General features: G+C 43.2%; 1 long non-coding RNA gene across 1 annotated transcript; it reads right to left on the bottom strand.

Annotated features, from left to right (window-relative positions):
- Nucleotides 1-7,102: 7,102 nt before the first annotated feature.
- On the bottom strand, nt 7,103-21,908 carry LOC122912402. Its single transcript, XR_006385615.1, has 3 exons — nt 21,748-21,908; nt 19,699-19,757; nt 7,103-7,485 (listed from the first exon to the last, which is right to left on the bottom strand). It is a non-coding gene; the product is annotated as an uncharacterized LOC122912402 (long non-coding RNA).
- Between the last annotated feature and the right edge of the window lie 1,443 nt (nt 21,909-23,351).

The following is a 23,351-nucleotide window of genomic DNA, read 5'->3' as shown; positions in this document are numbered from 1 at the left end:
GAGAGTGAGGGAAGACCCCTTATCCACAGACACGCGTGAGGGACAGTGTTGGACCCAGGCTGTGTGTGTGTGTGTGTGTGTGTGTACGCGCGCGTGTGTGTGCGCGTGCAGTCTCTTCTGGCTGCATCCCCTCCTGCCTCCACCCCCACTTCTCCCTCCGCAGTGGACGACCCTTCCCCGGGCACGTGCGTGCGGCGCTAACTGCTCATTTAGAGCCGAAGGGGCGGGCTGGGAGAAAGATTTACGCGAGCCCAGAGCAAGGGGAGGCTGCGGGGCCGGGACACTGGGCGCCGGGCGGGGGTGGAGGGGCTACGGACAATAGGCAATCAGCGGACCCGTGCGCGGCGGGTTGGGGGTCGAGGGAGGCGGGAGACGCCTACAGGGAGGTGCTCCCTGAAGAGTCCCGGCCCTCCCCAGCCCGCAGGCATCTTTTTGTCCCTTGGCTCCTCCCCCCGCTCGGCCCTGGGGGCCCAGCTTGGCACCCTCTGTAGGCGTTTGGCGAGGGTCGCTCCAGGCCGCCGCTAGACCAGCGTACTCGGTGCAGACCTCGCCCCTCCGCCCTCGCGAGCGCGCAGGGGTTTGCGCGCAGTGGTCGGGCAGCGGTTCGCCCCTGCTCCCACCTCTTTCATCAGCCGCTCCCCGGCCGGTCCCGGTAATGAGCTCCTGGCCCCCGCGCCATTGTGTGCACGTTAGAGTGAGGTCGGGTCTCCGCGGTGCGGTGGAGGGTGACCGCGCGCGCGGCTGCGACCCCCGCTTCACACCTGCTCCCCGCCCCCAGCCCGGGGCCGACGCGGGTGTGTCCTTTCTCTCCCCGCGGGAGGGGTCTCAGCTGGGGCTGCACTTGGTAAAGAGGCCGTGGAGAGGACGGCGGCGGCCGGAGGAGCAGCTATAAATTTGGAGCAGATGTGGCCTGACAGTCACCCAGCCTGGGGAGGTGGGCGGGGCGGGGTGTGGGGGGCTCCGTGCCCCTTCCAGGCCCCATCTTCCAGTGTGCAGCTGAGTTACCAGCACCTGGCCCGAGGTGACCCGGGACTGCGGACACACGGAGCCTGTCCCCCGACTCACACCGGCACTTGGGCTCTTTGTGTGCCCACGTGTGGGGAGGAATGGAGGTCAGGGAGATGCCCAAATCAGCTTATTCCTTTTTCCCCTTTAAAAGAAAAAGTGTTTTTGTTTTGTTTTGTTTTGTTTTGTTTCGTTTCGTTTTGTTTTTTTTTTCAGAAGAGACAAGCAAAGTCTGCACCCCTGGCTCTGAACTGCCACTTTTCTGCCAGCAGCTCCAGGGAAATGAGGAAAAATAGCAGAAGCAGGCTTCAGTTGTTCTTTCTACTCTTTTTAATCAGGTGCTCATTTTGTGCAGGAAATGCCAGGTCAGGAGGCACAGGCAGACAGGATGGTGAGGGGAGTCCGGGGCGGGGGCGGCGGGGGGGGGGGTGAGACTGGGAAAAGACAGCAACACACACACAGAGTAAAGGACCAAAGCCTGCCCTGAGTACTATATATACAACAATACTGTACCTTTAAATAGCACTTCCTTTAGTAGGTAGTATTCTCTCCATTCAACATAGGGAGCAGCCTGCAGAATGCCCCAAGAGTGTGGTGGAGTTAGCATTCAATGCAGGCATCCCCACACTAGTGTGTCTGTGTGTTGGGGTGGCAGGAGTTGCGGGAGAGGGCTTACCACTATACCACACTGCCACGAGCTACCCAGTGGGCCTTCCGTGGACCTGGGAGAGTGAAGAGACTTGGAGCTGAGCCTGGGTAGGGGTGGGCACAGCCTTGGGTCAGCCTGCCTGGCCCGACAGGGTCTGGGCTCCCTCTCTAAAGCAGCACGAATTGAAGGAGGAGTCCATGAAGTTTCCAGCATGAAGGTCATGGTACCATAACCAATCTGACATAGAGTAAATTTGGGGGCTAGTGTCCACAACACAGACTCCAACCTCAGTTGGCAGAAACCTCTACAATGACTCTGTGGTCCCTCCTTGTGGCTGCCCCTCTGCCTTCTCTAACCCTGTGGGGCTCACTCTGAGTGGCTTGTAGGATCCATTGCTCTTTTCCTCCCTTCCACTCTCACTGGTCTCCCTGGTCCATGCCCAGATGGTTTACTAGACCAATGATTCTCAGACTTTAACTTGCATCAGAATGCCCAGAGGGCTCATTAAAACACTACCAGCTTCTGATTCAGTGGGTCTGTGGTAGGGTATGAGAATCTGCATTTCTAGAAGTTTTCCAGGTGATGACAATGCTGATGCTTGGGACCATACTTTGAGACGAGAAGATGGGAAGCAAAAGTAGGGGCTGAATACTGAAATATTGTACTTGTGGTACTGGAAATGGTTACTGGCAGTTCAAGCTCCCAAGGATACTGGGGTCTCCTTTCTCTGTAAGGGAGAGATAGGCTAAGTCCCCAAGGAATTGTGGGCATGGTTTGGAATTAGCGCAGTGCCTGTGACTTTCCTGGGGACTTAGCACTCCCCCTAATGGACTGTAACGATTCTGCGCTTTCTTCCACCTTAAAAATGGAAGCAAGAATGACCCTAATTTATATTCCCAACCTAGTTTGGTCATCTGTTCATCTCTTTGTCATTAGAGGAGCAGGGGTGCTGTCATATATGTTTCTATTTGCAAACTAATTAGCACAGGTTTTTTCGTACTCAGTAGTGAATCAGTGAATGTGTATGAATAAATCAATTATGCTTTTTTCTCTCTCTTTAGGAGAAACTTAACACTTATAAGTCCCCTCCTCTTCACTCTCCTCCTCCCAGCTGTTCTGAAACAATTTAAAGTTGATTTAAGGTGTTCAAATTCCAGATATTTGCCCAAAAAATTCTCTCTGAGGTGTCAGCATCTTTATCATCGGTTAGAAGCCTTTGGCATGTGGCAAGCAAGACTTAAGCCAGAAACTGAGCATGGATTTGCAAACATTGAATTGACAGAGGGACGGAGGGAAGGATGGACAGAGTGGGAGTAGGGAGGGAAGAAGGGAGTGAAGGAGAGGAAAGGGGAGAAGGAAAGAGGGAGGAAGGAGGAAAGGAGGGAGACTGGAGGAGTCAAGCAAGTGGCATTTCACTTCTTACCACCAGGTGGCAGACCTTTCCTCAGGAATGTGAATAACCCTACATTTATTTGAAGCCGGGCCTAAACAAACTTTTTTCAAATCAGAGCTAGGACAAAAAGGGTGTTTCTCTACTTAGAAGACTTGGGAATTGAGGCAGGAGAGCAGTTGCTTGTAAATACCTTTGTAACTGCTGCCAGGGTACCTGAGAGATTCCCTGAGCTTCCTTAACAGTCAGAAAGGGATCAATGAGACGTTCCAGTTTTTCCTCCTGGGAAAGATGTACACCTTGTCGCAGATGTAAGAAAATGGGTTACTTAACTAAGAAAAATACAAAGAATGTGGTTTTTTGTTTTTGTTTTTAGAGGAAATGAGGTTTCTGGTACCATAAAGACACGTAGCAGCCCTAAACCACTTTATAGGCACATTGTCTGGCTTCCTTCTCCTGGCCATTGTTGGGGAGGTACTCCTCTCTTTCCTACCATCCGAGAGTGCTTTATTCTGTTGCTCATATTGAACTTTTTTCAAACAAACAAACAAACAGCAAAAAAAAGAAAACAAGTTTTATTCTAACCCTAGAATCTGCTCAGGGGCCTTCTAATGAAATTCCAGCTTGCAATCTAATGGACACTTGTATGGCCTCTCTTACACCCCAAATGATGGTGAGCCTCAGATGATACTCAATAGTCAACAAAACCTAAATCCTACAATAACTAAAGCAAGAGATACACACTTACAACAAGAATATACATATGTGGGGAGCCTGGGTGGTTCAGTGGATTAAATGTCTACCTTCAGCTCAGGTCATGAACCCAGGGTCTTGGGATGGAGGCCCTCATAGGGCTCGCTGCTCAGTGGGGAGCCTGCTTCTCCCTCTCCCTCTGCCCCTCCCCCTGCTTGTGCTCTCTTTTGCTCTCTCAAATAAATAAATAAAATCTTTTTTTAGGGACACCTGGGTGGCTCAGTTGGTTAAGCAGCCGCCTTCGGCTCAGGTCATGATCCCAGCGTCCTGGGATCGAGTCCCGCATCGGGCTCCTTGCTTGGCAGGGAGCCTGCTTCTCCCTCTGCCTCTGCCTGCCTCTCTGTCTGCCTGTGCTCGCTCTCTCACCCTCTCTCTCTGACAAATAAATAAATAAAATCTTTAAAAAAAAAATCTTTTTTTAAAAAGGATATATGTATGTATCTCTCACAGCAGGACCTAATGAAAGTTTTTGTTTTATACATCTCATCTCTGGTGTGGGAACAGCAGATACTGAGAATATAGTAGTATCCACCCCAACGCCAAGGTCAGAGCAGATCTACTCCTTACATAGAAAACAGGAAACTGTATATACCAGTATCAGGCTCTCTAACACAGGTGGGATATTATCCTGTTAGCCTGCAGGGGTCCTTAAGTCTCTCAGTTGATCAACATGAGGGCTTCTCCTTCATTTGGGAGTGCTCAGATCCCAGGTACACACTGAGGGTCTCAAACTAAGCAAAGCTCCCCTGCCCAGAGTTCTTCACTAGTCAGTTCTCTGCTGTGGGCCCAGCTCCCTTGTTCACCTTCAATATTAATGGATATGGGTGGTAAATACAGAGACTATGGAGAAAAAGTATTATTTAAATAGTACACATTTGTTGTGTGTGTGTGTATGTGTGTGCGCTCTATGTGGGTGAACAGAGTCACTCAAAACGTATTTATGGAATGCCTTTGGGGCACATTGCATAGCACTTCACCCTTCATTGAAAATCCATTAAAACAATTACCAGGTCATGCTTGGAAACTTTTTTCCACAAAGGAATTTGCTTTAGTTGCTCAGTTAGCAGAAACTAATTTGAGATGCAAATTTAACAACCCCGTTTGCACTAGGAAGGCCTTAGGTAAACCATCACACAGTGAAATAATATATGTGAATTTATTCACACCTGTATCTGAGTAGATGGACTTAAAAGCTACAAACCAGGGGCACCTGGGTGGCTCAGTGGGTTAAGCCTCTGCCTTCAGCTCAGGTCATGATCTCAGGGTCCTGGGATTGAGCCCCGCATGGCACTGGGCTCTCTGCTCAGCAGGGAGCCTGCTTCCCTCCCTCTCTCTTGCCAGGCCTCTCTGCCTACTCTCTCTCTCTCTCTGTGTCAAATAAATAAATAAATAAATAAATCTTTTTTTAAAAGGTGCTACAAATCTAATGGGATAGTGTTCATGTGAGGGAAGAATAACTTTAGAAGTTAGTGAAGCATCTTGTACTAATTCTCCAAAGTTAAATGTTTACCTGGAAGGTTATGCCCTGGTTATAGGCCATCTAAGGCCACCAATAAATGGAAGTGGGTTCACATCTGTAACACTTATGGAATGTCCTATCTTCTTGACTCTCATACCAGGAAATTAGACTCAAAAAACAAAGCAAAACAGACCAAAACCCCTAATTTTTACTGAGCTAGTGTTGATCAAGGCAAATATCTAGACTCATTCAAACCAACATTTGGTCTTTGAAATTAATTTATAATTGTTTTTTCCCATTGCTCCCTTTAACAGCCTTTATAGCATATGTATGTACACCAACTTGGTTCTGTCTTCTTTCAATTAATCATTTAAAGGAATTTCCATTGCCTACATAAGGGACGAAAATGGAGCTTTCCCCCACATCTTGAAAAGCCCAAGTTATCTAGCAGAGAGATGCAGTTTGAAGGAGTTGTGGGAACTTGTTAACAGTTCCCAGTTGCAGTAGGACCTCCTGCCATTCTATTCCTGTCCCTTGTTTCTTGTCCCAAATCTCTGCAACCAGTGCTTAATCCAGTGTCTAATCCTTTTTAAGGCAGGAGGAGAGACAAAAAGTGGAGGTGGGCAGAGGGTCTTACTCTGCCTTGAAAAGATACATTTTCTAGCAAATGGCGGAACTGACATAAGGGAACTGCAATAAGGAAAGCAGTAAAGGCATAAGCTGGCATCAGACAGTCTCTGGTCTAGGGTGGAGATCCACCACTTACCAGTGATAAGATTTGGGGTAAGGAACTTGTCTGAGCATAGGCTAACTTCATTGTAAAGTGAGGCTTTACATTTACATTATCTTTACATTATTACATTTACATTATCTTTGAAAAAGATAATGCATGGGAAATGCTTCGTATTCTGTCTACTAGAAAGCATCAGTGAATGAAAGCTCTTCGTATCTCCAGATCCGAAGCTCCATGACCATAGAAGCCTGTCTAGTTCACTCCTGTGGCTTCCGGTGGGTTCCGGCCAAGCTTCACCTGACAGAGTATGAATGGACCAGCAGAACAGCAGAAAGCCCACTGAACCATCAGTAAACCAGGGTCTTGCATCATAGGAACTTTCTATTCTGGAAAAAAGCTCTGTTTCGAGAAAGAGTCAAAGATGTTCTAAATTGTTGGTCCATTAGGTGGGGTCCTTCCAGAGGGAGGGCAAGGAGCTAATTTCAGAGATAGAATACCGGTAGGAAACTAGAAGTGTGGGAGAGAAAGGAAGGAAGTCGGTAATCCCATCAGGGAGCTCTGGGAGATGGCACAGGACACATCTCGGAGTTATACCATGTGAGGAGCAAGGAAGCCAGGATATTTATTTACCAATTTTCTATCCAGCATTGGTTAAGATCTGCTGCTGGGAACATTAAAAAGAATGGAGGTGCAGCAGAGCCCTTAAAGGTCTATACGGCAGATTTCCTAATGGAGCTTGCCAGACACTGAGTGGCATGGACACCCATGACAAACAGCACTCTGGAATCTACTAGTCCTGTGACCCAAGCAGCAAGGCCACTTAAACTGCAACCAGAACCTGTTGCAGCATCTAGTCTTTCTCTGGCTCCCCGTCAAAACTTGTTACTTTATAGACAGATGGGAGCAGTATTCCTAAATGTGTATATATCACCAAAGTCTGAAGAGGTCTACCCAGTACTGGATCTCTGAGTGGTAGGAAAAGCAAGGTACTTGTCCTCAAAAGTGGTGTGGATGTCTTGGGATTCTTCAGACAACTGGTCTCCTAAAACCTTCACTGATATAGTAGACTGCCCACCTCCCCCACCCCGCCCCAATCATTTAGGATTTATTCGTTCCCCTCTGGTATTCCAGTGATCCAATTAACATAATGCCATCAAAATAGGGGAGCTTCATGGTGTTCTGTGTTATATATATGGTCTTTGGGGCAATGATTTGAGGCTGCTGTGAGAAAATATCCTTAAGATCTCAAAAGCTGTACTTGAAACAGTCCTTTAGGCATTACTTAAATTATTCAGGGGTCTGAACAAGGGTCCTTACAGCCATACCCCTGGTTTGATTTTTCACTTCGAGAGATTTTTACCAGATGGGAGAACTGGGGCAAGAGTTACATTTTCCAAACCAGCAAATCCTTGGGCTTCTAGATGTCCTCTAGAATCTTCTAAGTTTCATAGTTCCTTCTGTTGCTCCTCTCTCTCTTCTTGTCCATTGTTACGCAGCTAGAAGAAGCCAAAGTGGCACTTTTAACATTCTGTCTGGACATCTCCTGAATCATATTTTTTAAAAAGGCTATGAGGTACATTTTCTAGCTTTCAAGTTTTCACAGGCAACATTTTGCCAATAATTGCATCACCACATAACATGAGTTGTCTCCCCCTTTGGCCTCTGATAACGATTTTCTCACTGCATTCCCAGCCTCCAGCAACTGTTTGTCCACCATTCCTCCAGTCTTTGCTAACAGCCTTTTTGGGGTTTTTCCAGCTTCTAACCACCAACTGGTCCAAGGGCAGAATTCCAAGAGCATGAGAGTGGAAGTTACAAGCCTCTTGAGGTTAGGCTCTGGAACAGCATCACTTCTGCAAGCCACAGGACCATCCAGAGGTTAGGCTCTGGAACAGCATCACTTCTGCAAGCCACAGGACCATCCCAGATGTAAGGAGTCCAGGAAAGACTCATCTCTTAGTGGAAAGAGTTATGAAATACTGTGACCATGCTTTTCAGCCTACAGCAGACATCTTCATAGTTAACACGTGGATACATCTTTAGAATTCCTAGAATTGAACTCGGTGAGTCAAATGCAAATACCTATTGGTGAAATATTGCCAAGTCACCCTTCCCAGAGGTGAGACGAATTTTTAACCTCACCAGCACTGTATGATGCCAGATGAGGGTTCTCCAGATCGTACAACACAATGTATTTTCCAAATTACTTTTTCTGCCAACCTGACAGATAAAAATGAAATCTTCTTGTAGTTTTAATTTGTATTTGGCGTATGATGAGTGAGATTGGACATATTTTCCTGAGAGCCAATTGTATTTTCTTGAAAGCAGCTAGTCATATGTTTGCCATTTGGTTTGTAGGCATGACTTATCATCTTTCAAAGCCTTTGAGAACTTGCATATGTTAGTAGTTGGAGACTTGGATACCAACTCTGGGACAGGTTCTCTTAAGTCTCTGAAATAAAAGATTCCTAACATACTCAATTTGGGTCTTTCTGACGGTAACAAATTTTCTCTCTTGGGGAGGGCCATTCGTAGGAGGAGATCAATATGTCGTTGTTTAACTGGAGAAGACCCAGGTTCTTAGATATTTTCTCCTAAATCTCGCTGTCCCCAAAGAAGATCACATAGGTGGGAGAGAATCCTGAGTCCTGTCTGGAAGGACCCAGTTGCCTTCAGTTTCCTACAAGGTGTTAAAGGAGAACTGATCATAAAGATACCCCCCTGTGCAAGTGATGTAGCCCACTTCTGCAGTTTGTGGGTCCCAGTGTGAAGACCTCTGCAATGAAGCAGAACACCTGTGTTTGAGTCTAATGACTTTGCGCGAGTATTTCCCCCTTCACTTCAGTTTCTTCACCTGTAAAAGGAGGGTGACACTACCTGTTTTGAGGCTCAAATATGAAAGCAATTTGAAAAGGTAAGATATAAAAATATATGGTGTTATGATGTTTACCTAGAGGTTCTAGATGCCATCCAGGATCTAACACAGGATGTGGAATCTCAGTAAACTTAACCACTGTTGCCTGTAGGACACCACTATCTTTCCCAAGCCGAGATACTGATACTCCTGCCTAAACTCTTCTAACACCATCATGAGTAGCCAAACTTGAGGTTAAGTGGAGTCCTCAGGCTGCCAAGTGAGTCCAAGACTCCAGGTACTTGCTGCAACTTTGGGGACACCTAGGTCCACCTTCAGATTGGCTGGCTACAAATTAGGGGGCTCTCATGACCACCATCAGGTTCAATAATTTGCTAGAATGATTCCCAGAACTCAAGACTTATTATTGTAGTTTTATTATAATGAAAGGATACGAATTAGAGCCAGTCAGAGGAAGAGATGCATATGGCAGAATCTAGAAGTGAGAGCGTTCCAAATACAACCTTTAGTGTCTTCAAGAACGTGCTTCACTCCTGGCATTAATGTGTGGTAATAGGCAAGCTACTGCCAACCCCAGACACTCACCCACGTGCTTTGTATATTCTAGAAACAGCAAGGAAGCCAGTGTGACTGGAGTTGGAGGCTGCAAAAAGAGATGAAGTCAGACAGGTAATGGAATGGAAGCAGGAAGACCACGCAAACAGTTCTTAAAATCATCTAGGCAAGAGATACTAGTGGCCCGGAACAGTGGTGGAAGCTGCAGGAAGTGATATTTTGAGTAATTTTGAAGGTAGACCTAACAAGTCCGGTGGATAGCTTGGACACAGAGTGAGAAAGAGTCAATGACAGTACCATCCTTCTGAGGCTGAGCAACGGGGAAGATGAGGAAGCCTGGAAGGAACAGGTTTGGAGGGGACGATCAGGAGCTGTTTTGTACACACAGTGTGAGAAGCCCATCACGTGACCGCATGGAAATGTCAGTCAGGCAGCGCATTACATGAGTGTGTGGCTTGGAAGAGAGGCCTGGCCTGGAGATGCTACTTTTGAGAGCCACCAGCCTATGCGGAATTACTGAAAACTGTGAGACTGAAGGAGATCACGAAGGAAATGAGTGCAGATAAGAAGGACAAGTGGTCCAAGGACTGGTTCTGAGACACCAGCAAAGGAGACTGAGGGGGAACAGTGAAGGCGGTGGGAGGAAAACCAGGAAGCAGGGGAGTGTTGTGTTCTGAACGCAAAGTGATGAAAACATCCGAAGGTGGGAGACGGGATTGATTGTGTCAAATACTGCTGGCAGGTCAAGTAGGATGAAAATGAGACTCCACCTACAGGATACAGCAACAAGGAGGGCAACGGTGCCCTTGACAAGAGTGGTTTCATTGAGTCCATGGAGCGTCAGAGCCTGCTTAGAGTTGGTTCAAGAAAGAGGTTGGCAGGGAGCAGGAGGAAGGAGACAGGATTTGAACAGGAAGTACTGACAACACTCTTGAGAGGGAAGGAGAGAGAGGATGGCTTCTGGAATGGTAGTGTGAGGAACTCTGTGGTTCTTCTCTCCCATGAAAGAGCCATAACAAGTGAAAATTATTTCTTTAAAAAAAAAAAAAAAAACCTTTCAGTTTCTGGAAATTGTCCTAGGGGCAAATAGCAAAAGAAGAAATATTTATTCAAGAACAGTTTATCAGATCTGTTTGAACGAGAGTCTGTGGCACCTCAGCCACAACCCCCTGCCTCTCTTGACCACTCTCCCATCTCAGCTTGATGGAAACTCAGCATGGCAGCAGTGGCCTTGAAGACAAGGCCCAAACTCCCCAAACCCCAGGTCCCCATCATAGACTGTGTTATTTCCCTGTGCATGGTGGCCACCAGAATGTTCCAGACCTCCCAACTCTGTGTTGCAGACATTAAATGCCAGGGATATGTTGCCAAAAGGTTGGAATCTCTCTTCTTTCCCTGAGCCCCCATTCATAGGTCAGAGGCTTTACCCAGGCATGACAGGCCTAGAATACTGGGAGCCCAATCTCTCTCAGCTCAGTTCACTCGTAGAACAGAGGCTCCACTTGGCCAGAGGTAAGCCAAGAAGACCAGATGGTTATGACCCTGACCCTGTGCCCTGGAGAGGCAGGTCACTCTGAGATACTTGGACCTAGACAGTTAGAGCTGTCCCTGCCACCAGCTCTAACGCATAAGTGCAAAGATTTGGCCCAGGGAAAAGGTAAGCCATAAGAGTGCCAAGGCCTTCACCAAGTGAACTGACTTTATATGGAACAGAGTGCAGGAAGTTCAAGCCTAAAGGCACTCTTAAAAACAATGGAGGTTTAGGTGGTAAGCAATGAAAAAGTTGGTAGCTCCATGAGGACAAGAAACTAAACTGTAGGCTGATAAGTTTACCAGAGAGAAGTGGGGAAAGAGTCAGCTAAGAATAGCACTTCTGGAGTGAGGACAAACCTCCAAAGCTTACCTCAGAAACTACCCCTGCAGGGGTGCCCAGCTGTAGAGGTGCCTGGGTGTAGCGATTACTCAATAAAATCTTAAAAAACAAAACAAACAAACAAAAACCACAAAAAACCAACTATGCCTGCAAAGAGGACCAGACTTAACTGGTTCCCACTGTGGGGCAATGTGGGCCTCACTTCATAATAGAAAACAGAGAGAAATCAGCTGGCAATCAGTGAAGCCTGACTGTCCAGTGTGAATATAGATGTAAAAATCCTAAAAACAAACAAACAAAACAAAAAACAAACAAAAAAAAAACCACACAAAAAACAAACAAAAAAAGCAAAAAAAAACAAAAACAAAAAAAACCTTATAAACTGAATCCAACAACATATAGAAGAAATTATAACTCATAACCAAGGGATTTATTCCCCCAAAGGCAAAGTTGTTTAAAGACCTGAAAGTCAATTAACATAATTCATTATATCAATGGAGAAAAGACAAAAATCACATACATGATCATCTCAATAGAGGCTGAAAAAGTTCTTTGACAATATTCAACCAGCATCCTTTCATGATAAAAACACTCAACAAACTAGGAATAGTACAGAATGTCCTTAACTCGATAAAGGACATCTACCAAAACTCAGAGCTAACATCATTATTAATGGTGGAAGACTGAATGCTTTTCCCCTTATGATCACAAATGAGACAAGGATAGCCACTCTAGCCCCTTCCACACTGTACTGGAGGTTCTAGCCAAAGTAATTCGGTGAGAAAATGAAGTAAAAGACATTCAGATTGGAAAGGAAGAGTGAAAACATCTCTATTTTTTTTTAAGATTTTATTTATTTATTTGACAGAGATCATAAATAGGCAGAGAAGCAGGTGGTGGGGGCCGGGGAGGGAAGCAGGCTCCCTGCGGAGCACAGAGCCCCATGTGGGGCTCGATCCCAGGACCCTGGGATCATGACCTGAGCTGAAGGCAGCTGCTTAACTGAATCAGCCATTCAGGCGCCCCTAAATATTTTTTTTTAAATAATCTCCACATCCAATGTGGGACTTGAACTCACAACCTCAAGATCAAGAGTTGAATGTTCCAGTGACTGAGCCAGCCGTGTACTGCCAAATATGTTTTTAGATGACTCGATCTTGTTTGTGGAAAACCGTAAAGAATTCACTAAAAAATTATCAGACTAAACAAGTTCAACAAGGCTGCCAGCTACAAAATCAATCACATACATCAATAGAATTTCTAGACACTGGCAATGAACAATTTGAAAATGAAATTAAGAAAACAATCCTATTCAGGGGCACCTGGGTGGCTCAGTAGGTTAAGCCTCTGCTTCGGCTCGGGTCATGGTCTCAGGGTCCTGGGATTGAGCCCCATGTCTGACTCTCCGCTCAGCGGGGAGCCTGTTTCCCTTCCTCTCTCTCTGCCTGCCTCTCTGCCTACGTGTGACCTCTGTCTGTCAAATAAATAAATAAAAATCTTATTAAAAAAAAAAAGAAAATGATTGTTTTCTTTTAGTAGTTTATTCAAAAAGAATAAACTACTAGGGTATATTTAACCCCCAATATGTATAAAACTTATACTCTGAAAACCAAAAAAATTGTTGAAAGGAATTAAAGAAGACTTTGATAAATGGAAAGATATTCTTTATTCATTGATTGGAAGATTTAATATTGCTAAGATGGCAAACTGATGTACAGACCAATGCAATCCCTATCAAATCTTTGCTGGTTTTTTGGGGGGGGAGGGCGGGGAGCACAAATTAACAAGCTGATGCTAAAATTCATAAGGACACAAGGGGCTCAGAGTAGCCAAAACAATCTCGAGTGAGACTAACATTGGAAGACTCACTCTTCACAATTTCAAAACTTATTATAAAGCTACAATAATGAAGACAGAGTGCTTATGTCAAAGTGATTGATATGTAGATCAGTGGAGTAGAATTGAGAATCTAGAAATAAATCTCACATTTACAGTCAATTGATATTCGACAGGGGGTAGGCAAGACAATTAGATTGGGAGCAAATAGTAGTTCCCACAAATAGTGCTGAGACAAATGGATATCCAGATGCAAAAAAAAAAAAAGGGGGGGGGGAATTGGATCCCTTCCTCACAAATATTTAATATGAGACAAACAAAGACATTGAATAATGTAGTCATACAGGAGAGTGAGAGAATGAATGAGAGAAATGAAATGATTGCTCAAGCATATCAAGGGGCCACTTGAGGTCAGCAATCAGCATTTGATTGAGAAGCAAACCAGTCAGCCTGATTGGTGTATTTCTCCAACCACCAGCAGTGGTTATATGGTTATATGGTGCAAGGTGCATAGGCAGACAGTTGGATTTAAACAGGATTGTAATTTTGACAATGAGTACTATAAAGACAGAAAGTAATAAGTGAATGGAAAGGAACAGCCCTCACTTAAAGGGCTGAAGTGGGAAGCTATGGAGAGCTACGGTTGAGTTAGAGCAGGAAGGTATAAAGAAGGCTCAGAGAGGATGAACCATGAGAGACTGTGGACTCTGAAAAACAATCTGAGGGGTTTGAAGTGGCGGGGGGGGTGGGAGGTTGGGGTACCAGGTGGTGGGTATTATAGAGGGCACAGCTTGCATGGAGCACTGAGTGTTGTGAAAAAATAATGAATACTGTTTTTCTGAAAATAAATAAATTGGAAAAAAAAAAAAGAAAAAGAAAAAAAAAAAAAAAGAAGAAGGCTCAGAGAGGAAACCAAGGACATTAGGGAGTTTTTCTTACCACTGATCACAAACACCAGAGGACACAGGAGTTTGAAGGGGTGGGTAACAAAATCAGAGAAGAGAATTTACAGAATCCCAGCGTTATTAATTTCGAATGCATTTAAGATGCCCTTGTATTCCTGGGCTTCCCATGTGGAGTGACTTAAACAGGAAAAAGGGCATGAGGTTAGTCCCTATAGTCTCGAGTCAGATAGAGATGGCAAGGCTGTCACTGCTGGTCTGGGTCAGGGCTGGGGACTGAGAGACCTTCCTTAGCAGCTATCTTTCATTAAGGGAACTTCATCATTATCTTACCTATGCTCCAGAATTTCCTAAGAGCTAGGCCTTCTATCCCCATTTGGAAACAAAATTGACACAGTACGCCTTCAGTGTTACCCTGTCCCACAAGTGCTATAGCAATGGGAGAGAGGGGAAACGGTTGCATTACTTCTTCAAATACTTTTTTAAAATAACTGGGTCTTAAAAGGAAGAAAGAACAAAGAACAGCTTGATCATTGCCAGAGGGGAGGAGGGGTAGAAGGATGGGCAAAATGAGGGAAGGGGAATGGGGAATACAGGCTTCTAGGTATGGAATGAGTAAGTTATGGGAATAAGAGACACAGCATAAGGAATATAGTCAATCGTATTGTAACAGTGTTGTTTTGCAACAGATGGTAGCTACACTTGTGGTGAGCAGAGCATAATGCTTAAGCTTGTGGAATCACTCCTTTGTACCTCTGAAACTAATGTAACATTGTGTGTCAACCACACTCAAATAAACAAATTCATTAAAAAATAACAAAGAAAAAAATAACTGAATTTTTTTGTTTTCTCAAATATCACAAAACCATCATTTCTTTTTGAGAAGACAAAGATCAACAACAAAATGAAAACCGGAATTAGGTATTACCAGTATTAAAACCTGTTGCGTATTATTTCAGCCCTTTAAAAATTAATATATTATAATGGAAGCTTATTTTTCAACAAATTACTAAGAAACCTTTTTTCTTAGAGCAGCTTTAGGTTCATAGAAAAATTGAACAGAGGGTTGCCTGGGTGGCTCAGTGGGTTAAAGCCTCTGCCTTCGGCTCAGGTCATGATCCCAGGGTCCTGGGATTGAGCCTTGCATCGGGCTCTCTGCTCCACAGGGAGCCTGCTTCCTCCTCTCTCTATCTCTGCCTGCCTCTCTGCCTACTTGTGATCTCTGTCTGTCAAACAAATAAATAAAATCTTTAAAAAAAAAAAAAAGAAAAGAAAAATTGAACAGAAAGTATGGAGACCTTCCCACCCTGCCGCTGCTCCTATTACTAACACCTTATTTTCCTGTGGTATATTTGTTACAACTGAGGAACTGCTACTGATACATTATTATTATTATTTAAGATTTTATTTATTTACTTGAGAGAGAGAGAGAGAGAAAGGGAATGCACAGGGAGACAGTGAGAAGCATACTCCCCACACCCCAGCAGGAAATCTGCTGGGGGGGGGGCTCGATCTCAGGACCCTGAGATCATAACCTGAGCCGAAGGCAGACGTTTAATGGACTACGTAAGCCACCCAGGCACCCTTCATATGTTATTATTAATTAAAGGCCATAGTTCACATTAGCATCTGCTCTCTCTATTGTCAAGCTGTAGGGATTTTGACAAATGAGTAAGGTCAGTATCTATCTACACGTATGCCAGTATCATACAGAGTATTTTCATGGCTCTAAAAATCTGTGCTCCACCTCTCTCTTCCTCCGTCCCTCCCTCCCTCCTGCCCAGCCTCTGGCAACCACTGTTCTTTCTGTATGTCTCCATAGCTTTGCCTTTTCCAAAACATCATATAGCTGGAATCATGTAGCTTTTCAGACTGGCTTCTCTCACTTAGCAATACACATTCCTCTGTGTCTTTCCATGGATTGATAGCTCATTTACCTTTATTATTGGTTTTTCCATTCACCCGTTGAAGGACTTCTTGGTTGCTTCCTGATTTGGGCAATTATGACTAAGGCTGTCATAAGCATTCATATGATGATTTTTGCTAGATTTGTAAGAGGTTGAAACCATTGTCTTGAAATCCATTATTTCATATATTTTGTCTAGTTTTCTAGTTATTTAAGATAGGAGGGTATTGGTCTCTGTTACTCCATCTTCATTGATGGTGAAAGCCTGCCTGGCACCATTCTATGTGCTGGCTCTATTAGAAGCAAATAAATTGGACACTACTTGGATTCAAACAGCTTACATTTGGGGGGGAACAGATGATAAATACATGAAAGAAAAATGTGCATAAGTAAATGATTTTGGAAAATGTGTATTGATAAAATAAAATGGTAATGTCATAAGAGAGGCACTAATGGCTTCTCTGGGGAGGTAACATCTGAGGAGATGGATTATAAGAAGGAGGCTGTCACTTGAAGGGTTAAAATTGTTCTAAGACAAGGACCTATGATAACTCTAAAGGCCCCCAAACAGAAATAAGCTTGACTTGTTTGATAGCACACATACAATGCCGGTGTGGCTGGAATGTGCCTGAGGTGGGAGATGAGGTTGGTGCAGAAGGTAGGCCGAGCAGTAAAAAGGGCCTTGGAGACCATTGTTCTCATGACCTATCACTGCTTAACAAAACACCCTAAAAATCAATGGCACAGACCAACAATCATGAATTTTGCCCATGAATCTGGGCATGCTGGGGCCAGGAAGGCAGCTCTTGCTAAAGCTCTCGCATGTGTACACAGTCAGATGGTGGCTGAGACAAGGATTACTTCAAAGCTTCTTCATTCACATATCTGGCTATGTGGACAATCAACTGGAGGCTGGAACATTTCTGGCCCCTTGGCTTTCACTCTATAGATAGATGGTTTCTACATAGGTGTAGGGTAGCCAATTTCTTATAAGGCGGCTACAGGTTCTCAGAGCAAGTATATCCAGAGAAACTGGCAGAAGCTTCAGGGTATCTTGAAATCTTGAAAAGCCTTGAAAAATCACACAGTGTCATTCCCCTATGTCTGATTCATTGAGGGAGTCACAAAGATTCACCCAGGTCAAAGGGAGAGGACATAGACTAAGCTTCTTGTTGGACGATGTCAAATAATGTGCGAATATGTTTTAAAACCACCACAGTCGCTGCAATGAGTTTGGATTATATTTCTACAGTAGGAAGATATTGGTGAGTTTTTAGCAAAGAAATGATGTGCAGTCATTTACAATTTTAAAAGACTGTTTCAGCAAGATTACTAGATATAAAATAAACATGCAAGAATCAGTTATATTTTTTTATATCAGCAAAAACAATTAGAAAATAAAATGTATGAGATGACACCATTTACAAGAGTGTTAAAAAAATACACCAACTACCTATGGATAAGTGCAATAAAATGCATAAAATCTTTTTGTAGAAAACTATAAAACCTTAAAGAGAAACTAAAGACTAATGAAGGGGTACCTTCCCAAGGAAATATTCTAAGAGATATCATTTCCAAGGACTGTAAGTCTTACAAAGATGTCAGTTTTTCTCATGGTGGCCCACAGATTCAGTGCAATACCAGTCAAAATACCCACAGCTTTTTCTGTAGAACCTGACAAGCTAATTCTAAAATATATATGGAAATATTAAGGATCAAGAATAGCAAATCACTCTTGAAAAAGGAGGAGGAGGAGGAAAAGGAAGAGGAGGAGGAAGGACTTTCTCTACTTGACATAAGACTTATTATAAAGCCAGGGTGACTCATTATTGTGCTGCAAGGAACACAGAAAAATAGACAAATAGACCAATGTAACTAAAGAGCCCAGAAACAGACCCATGCACATATGGACACTTGCTTTATGTCAAAGATAGCATTGCAAGAGCAGGAGGGAAAGGATGGTCTTTTCAGAAAATGGAGTTAGAATAATTGGGTATCCACATGGAAAGAAGGAAGACAAGAAGGGAAGGAGGGAGGGAGAGAGAGAGGGAAGAAGGCATATACTCTTGCACATATGCGCTGGGAGACATGTACAAGAATGTTTGTAGCAGCATTATTCATAATATCCTAAATTAGAGACAACCCAAAAATTCAACAGGAGGATGGATAAATAAAATGTGACATAGTCATAAAATAAGAGTATTTTACAACAACAAAGATGAATAAACTGTAGCTTCATATGGAATAGATGAATCTTAATTAAAAACATAATATTGAATGAAAGAAGGGAGATACAGACTACATGCGATTTTGCTTACCAAAAAAAATCAAAACCAGGGAAAACTTTTAGCAAAGCATGATCCCGTGATAACACTATAAAGAAAGACAAGTCAGTATAGTGGTTATCATTAAAAGGGAGATAGGAATTAACACAGGGCAGGGATTATGGGGCAGAGCTTCTGGAGTGTTTCTATTTCTCTGACCTGGAGGGTGACTATGTAGTGTTTGCTTTCTAAATAAACCACATAATAATAAACCATAAAATAAATAAACCATATAGTAGTAATTGTACATTATAATAAGACATGTAATAGTTGTACACATATGTTTCATGTACTCCTCTATATTCATGTTATATTTCACAAGCAAAAGGTTGTATAAAACCAAATTCACCTTGTCTACCACATCAGTGGGCTAGTATACAAGCAGGAAGTCCAGTTGTCCAGTAAAGACATGATGGAGGCTTGGACTAGAGCTGACAAGTAATCAGATTTAGGAAATATTTTGGAGGTGGAGGTAACAGGACTTGATGTGGAACGTGAAGGGGAAAAAAAGCTGAAGCAACAAACACACCGACAGTCATAAAAACACAGCAAGAGAGTGTACAACAGAATTAGCGAAGCTTTGGAAACAGAACACATTAAAGTAGAGCGCTAAATTGTAGGAGTGGGTATTAGACAGAGGGCTTCTGTCCAGCTGGTTAAGAGACGCTTCCTAGAAAAGTCGGCAATACAAGCACTGGACACAGAAGATACGCACAGTCTCTTCAACAAATGGTGCTGGGAAAACAGGACAGCCACATGCAAAAGACAGAAACGGGACCACTTTCTTTCACTGTACACAAAAATAAACTCAAAATGGATGAAGGACCTAAATGTGAGACCATCAAACTCCTAGTATAGAACACAGGCAGTAATCTCTTTGACATCAGCCATAACATTTTTCTAGATATATCTCCAAAGGTAAGAGAAACAAAAGCAAAAACAAACTCCTGGGTCTACATCAAAATAAAAAGCTTTTGCACAGTGAAGGAAACCATCAATAAAATAAAAAGGCAACCTACCCAGTGGGAAAAGATATTTGCAAATGATATATCCAATAAAGAGTTAATATCCAGACCATAAAAAGAACTTCTACAACTCAACACCAAAAAAACACAAATAACCCCATTAAAATATGGGCAGAGGAAGGGCTCCTGGGTGGCTCAGTCAATTGAGTCTCTGACTCTTGATTTTGGCTCTGGTCATGATCTCGGGGTTGTGAGATTGAGCCCTGCTACAGGTTCTGTGTTCAGCAGGTGGCCTGCTTGGGATTCTCTCCTTTCTACTCCCTCTGCCCTTCCCCCTGCTCTGGCATGCTCTCTCTCTCCCTCAAATAAATATATATATTTTTAAATTGCGCAAAGAACCTGAACAGACATTTTTCCAAAGAAGACATACAGATGGCCAACAGACACATGAAAGGATGTTTAACATCACTCACCATCAGGGAAATGGAAATCAAAACCACGATGAGATAACACCTTATACCTGCCTGGATGGCTAAAACAAAAAAGACAAGAAATAAGTGTTGGTGGGGATGTGGAGAAAAAGGAACCCTCATACACAACTGGTGGAACATAAATTGGTATAACCACTGTCAAAAACAGTGTGGAGTTTCTTCAAATAATTAAAAGTAGAAATACCATAAAATCCAGTAATTTTACATAGGATGTTTACCCAAAGAGAAAAGGAAACACTAATTTGAAGCATATACACCTCTATGTTTATTGAAGCATTATTTACAATAGCCAAGATACGGAAGCAACCTGAGGTACCATCAACAGATGAATGGATAAAGAAGAGGTGGTAAATATATATAAAATGGACATTACTCGGCCAAAAAAAAAAAAAAAATGAGATCTTGCCCTTTGTGACAACATGGATGGATCTAGACAGTCTCATGCTAAGTGAAACAAGTCAGACAGAGAAAGACAAATGGCATATGATTTCATATATATGTGGACTCCAAGAAACAAAGCAAGCAAACAAACAAAAAGCAGAAACAGACTCGTCAATACAGAAAACAAAGTGGTTGCCAGAGGGGAGAGAGGTGGGGAAATGGGCAAAACAGGTGAAGGTGGAGTGGAAGAGGCTTCCAGTTATGGGATGAATAAGTCATGGGAATAAAAGATACTGCATGGGGAAGAAAATCAATGAAGGAAAAAAGGGAGAGAAAAGCTGAGAAATTCTGGGCACAGATTGTGGAGGAAGTAGAAAAGAGAGGTATACAATTAAAGGGAGGACTTGACAGGTTGTTGTTTTTTTTCTAAGATTTTATTTATTTATTTGTCAGAGAGAGTGAGCACAGGCAGACAGAGTGGCAGGCAGAGGCAGAGGGAGAGGCAGGCTCCCTGCTGAGCAAGGAGCCCAAAGTGGGACTCGGTCCTAGGACGGCGGGATCATGACCTGAGCCGAAGGCAGCTGCCCAACCAACTGAGCCACCCAGGTGTCCCGAGGACTTGACAGTTTATAGGTCAATTACCATGTATTGTTCTGTATTCCTTTGCACATTATTTTGAGACATTGTGCACATTATCTCTCAAGTAGGTTTTAATCTACTTATGCTATCATTTGAATACACAAAAAAAGGTACAGTACTTCAAACACATTCCATACATTCTGATTGAACTATGAAGCCTTGAACAAGTCCATCACACAGCCCCTGGAAGCCAGAATCAGCCATGCTAAGCCAACAAGACAAGCACGTGATGCAGGTTGCCTATATAGCAATGTCTCCACACTGTGTAGTACATATTAATAGCTTTTATGTTATTGAATTAATTTTAACCTCAGGATATTACTGGAAATTTTATTTTTGATACTTTTTCTCATTGGATAGACTGATGAGTGTGGGAATAAAGGGGGGGTATAGAGAAATAATGTCTAGAAACAGAAGTTTGTGGGAAGGGAGACTTCCCAGTCAACCCACTTTATCTAGGAAAGCTTCCTGCATGAGTCAGAGTTGATTTGAGAATCATCCAGAATTAACAATAGGAGGAGGGAGGATCTTTTTCAGGCTTGTGGGAAAATGAGAGCAGGATAAGCAGAGATATTAAAACTCTTCAGAGTCTCTGATCTTATTAAAAAAAAAAACAAACTTACTGTTGGGCTGAATGAGAGTGAATTGTGCTTTGACAGGTGTTTGAGATGCCACCAGAGCCCTTAAAAAAGCTGACAGTGAAGACAGTGGAAACTAGTGATGGAAAGCGACAAAGGAAAGATTCTCTATTAACTAAAAGTACAATAGTCCTCCTTATCCATAGGGGATTGTTCCAAGACCCCCGCGGATGTCTGAAAGTGCACACAGTCCCCAACTCTACATGTACTATGCTCTGCCCTATGCATACATAGATATGATAAAGTTTAATTTATAAATTAGGCATGTTTAGAGATTAATGACAATAATAGACCACTTATAGCAATGTGTTGTAATGAAAGTTATATGAATGTGGTTCCTCTCTACCAAAATATATTATTGTACTGTACTCACCCTTCTTGGGATGACATGGGATGATAAATTGCCTACATGATGAGATGATGAGCGCCAAATGACAGAGGCATGGTGAAGTAGCCTCAGGCTACTGCTGACCTTCTGGACCATAGATCAGAGAATTATTTGCTTTCGCGACTGTTTTTGGCACTGGTAATTGAAACCCTGAAAGTGAAACCACACAGAAGATGGGACTACTGCATAGCCAAAATGAGGTAATAGCTCATACAATGTTTACTATGAAACAGACACCATTCTAAGAGAATTAACTGTATTAACCCATTTACTCACAACAATGCTGTCAGGTCATCCTCACTTTATAAAAGAAGAAACCAAAGTACTGAGAGATTGCTTAAATAAATTGGCTGAGGTTACTGATCTGGAATTTGAAGCCAGGCATCGACTCTAGAATCCATACTTTCTTTCTCTCTCTCTCTCTCTTTTTTTTTTTTAAGATTCTATTTATTTATTTGAGAGAGAGCGAGAGAGCAGGGGAGGCAGAGAGAGGCGGAGGGTGAAGAAGAAGCAGACTCCTGCTGAGCAGGGAGCCAGATGTGGGACTCCATCCGGGACTCTGGAGCCATTGAGCTGAGCTGAAGGCAGCTGAGTAACCCACTGAGCCACCCAGGCAACCCTAGAATCCATACTCTTAACTAAGGTGCTGCCTATATCTTTTTCTTAGAAAAAGAGGAAACGATGGCATAAATTCTGGAACTTCTTTGATTCCTCATACTGGTAATTTAAAACTATGGTGGCATTGTAATGTGAAATACAGACCCTCTACTTCATCCCTATTGCTTATTCTTTTTGGCTTTCTAACCATCTCTCTCTCTCGGGTGATTCTGAATTTAAATGTAGCTGACCTCAGATCTATTAAAAAAAAAAACCAGACTAATGTATATTTGCTTTAAAAATATCGCATGGTTTATTCATATTTGAAAGAAGGTCCACTGAGGCTTTTAAGTTAAGGATCCAAGATAAACAATTAAGAGTTTTGGCTTTCAAGAGTATTGAAATACCTTTCAGCTATGTATTGGATTTGGCGTGCTAATGTTGATTAAATTGCAGCATTTGGAAGAGTATTCAGTAACGGTTAATAAACTAATTACTAGAGGTCACAAGAGTTGCCAGAGACAGTCTTTTTTTTCAATCTCCTTACACTCCAGAGTGTGAACTATAGTAGGAAAATGATGCAACTTCCAAATTAGGAGGATGGGGAATGGTACCGGAAAGTACCTTTTCTGCCGGGCTCCGGAGTTTGTAACATATTTAAGCTACAAATCAGAAACGCGATAATGACATCTCATTCTTCTACAGACCGTCAGAGTTACCCAGGCTAACTGGAGAACACATCTTAACTGGAGTCAAAGTTGCTGTTCTTCAAATAATGCGCCTGGATTTCTTGAAAAGCCACAGCTACCAACTCTAACCCCAGTCCACAACTGCTTTTTTAAAGCCTCCCCCAGAAATGCACTCCTTCAGCCTTGGCCCTTCCTGGATATACCCTCCGCAGCTTTCCCCAGTCCCCGCCCTGGACGTCAGCCTCTGCACCCCGAGGCCAGCTTGGAGGGAGGAGACGCTGAGAGGAGGGAGAGAGGAGCGAG

Source organism: Neovison vison, chromosome 7 (genome assembly GCF_020171115.1).
Source record: "Neovison vison isolate M4711 chromosome 7, ASM_NN_V1, whole genome shotgun sequence".
NCBI classification, from domain to species: Eukaryota; Metazoa; Chordata; class Mammalia; order Carnivora; family Mustelidae; genus Neogale; species Neogale vison.
This window is presented reverse-complemented; position numbering and strand designations above follow the sequence as displayed.